Source organism: Penaeus monodon, chromosome 21, assembly GCF_015228065.2.
Source record: "Penaeus monodon isolate SGIC_2016 chromosome 21, NSTDA_Pmon_1, whole genome shotgun sequence".
NCBI lineage: Eukaryota > Metazoa > Arthropoda > Malacostraca > Decapoda > Penaeidae > Penaeus > Penaeus monodon.
The window spans coordinates 19,290,413-19,292,435 of NC_051406.1; the positions used below are offsets into that span (position 1 = coordinate 19,290,413).

Genomic DNA, 2,023 nt, shown 5'->3' on the forward strand with positions numbered 1-2,023 from the left:
CTTATCCCTTCATTCCCTTGGCTTTCTCTGATATCGTACTGCCCTTGTTCGAGCGCAAATGTTAATGGTATGGATCATACAGTAGCTTCACTTCATTTTTGTTATATTTTCCTTTATTATGAAGCAATACTTTTCGTGTAGCCTGAGTGAGAAGGTGCGGGATAGGTAAGTGATTGGAAAGGGTAAGGGAAAGGATTTGTAAGATAATATAGCTGTCCCTATATCTAGAAAATAAAACTGGTTTCTAATTTTCTTTAGTGTATGTTATTAGTAGCAAACTCCCGTTGGATCACATAAAAGTCGTTGTTTTTAGCTGCATCTTTTTTGTGGTAAAGATTCTAAACTTATTTTTTCTCGCAAGCCCATTAGCTAAAGTTAATGCCCATGCTGTTGGGAGATTAGTCACGCTAATTAAGCCTGTAACAGCCCATGCAATCGGACCCGAATATCATATCTTTATTATATCTTTTTGGTAGTCTTTTTAAAAATAAAGATTAGTATATTTTTTCATGACTCTTTACAACCATAATCTTCTAATGCATATGTAAAAATGAATAGGGACATGTCACACCCTGCTATCATTTAATTACTAACTAAAGTCGGCACTTTAAAATGCACGCGAAAGCTCTTGCTTAAGCAAGAGTAAGTTGAGTAGTATTACTGAAAGTACTTAAAATATGCTTTTTGATGAACAGATACCAGGAAATCTTTACTACTGTACTACTGCTGCACTGTAACCAATGTACACCTGTTAAATACTGGACTATCCCTGTCACAAGATTGTCCAACAAATTTCTACAAACATAATATAATTCCATTTCAGTATTGTACTTATCAGTTCTCCATCCCATATCCGTGTTTGCTTAAAGATGTACTTCTTGATTGCACATTATTTTGTTTCTTTAATCTGAATGTCTCCCATTCCCTTTCTCTTTAGCACCCTTACATATATAAGGGACCTAACATATATTTTATAAATCCTTTTTCACTGGTCGCATTACAACAAAATATAATCGCCAGTTGTAGACGTGTGATAAAATTCCTTTACGTATATCTTAGTGATTTTGGTAAACTATTCCATATGTCCGGTTTCGTTTCCGCGGGAGTTTTATCTGAAGTGAATGGTTTTGTTATTGTTTTGTGTTCCTGTCTTATCGGACTCATGACTTTTTAACTGGTTAATCTTAAAATATTTTATTTGATACAGTATTGTAGATATATCCGTTAATTTGTTCTCCATAAAACGCGTATATGTATTCATTCATGAGACGTTTTTTACACCATTGTTTTTGTTTGCCTTAGCTTTTTTATGTAGGTATAGTGACCAATGATTCAAGGTTTTACAAAACATAAACATAATTTGGACCTACAAGCACGCGCAAACTTAAATACAAGTGGTCTCGTTTCAAATGCTGTTGCTAACCCTAGAACATCGACTAATATGTCCAACAACTTTTGTCTTGTGATGATTCCACAAAGTCACCTTCACTTATAATGGGCCATTTACTTACCCATTGCTCATTTTCGTCTTCGCGTTACTATTCCCCTATTTCACTAAACCATTTGTTACTGCTGTTTCTTAATTTTGTTTTATCTCTTATTTGCACCTGCTTGTTTTCCCACCAGCTTCCACACTCTTTTTCTCTTGCTTTTCCCCTTATTACTATATCTTGTCCTTTACTAAGGTATGTTGTGATGATCCACTGCTTTGCCTGGAATCTTCGTTCATACCACCACTTTTTGATTGTACTTTGCCTCGCACCATAAATTTAGTATTAGTTTTAAAGTAACATTTTGGATATTCATCCAAAGGATTTTTTTCTTGTCTATTTTTTTAAATTCATAGGACATTTCCTCTGGCAGTGCTAAAAATGCACATGTCACACTATCCACCGTGCACACTAGTGTAATCACTAGTATTAGTTACCTCTAGCACATACCTGCTACATTCATTGCTTATGGTTACTCCAAGGAGCTAAATTTTATCCTGCTTAAATATTCGTTACGAATAACCAGTCACTTT

General features: G+C 34.7%; 1 protein-coding gene across 2 annotated transcripts in view; it reads left to right on the forward strand.

Moving 5' to 3' along the window:
* The window catches only part of LOC119586307 (CKLF-like MARVEL transmembrane domain-containing protein 4), a 25,252-nt gene that overhangs the window by 20,998 nt on the left and 2,231 nt on the right, over window positions 1–2,023 (forward strand). The gene's annotated exons all lie outside the window — the stretch shown is intronic.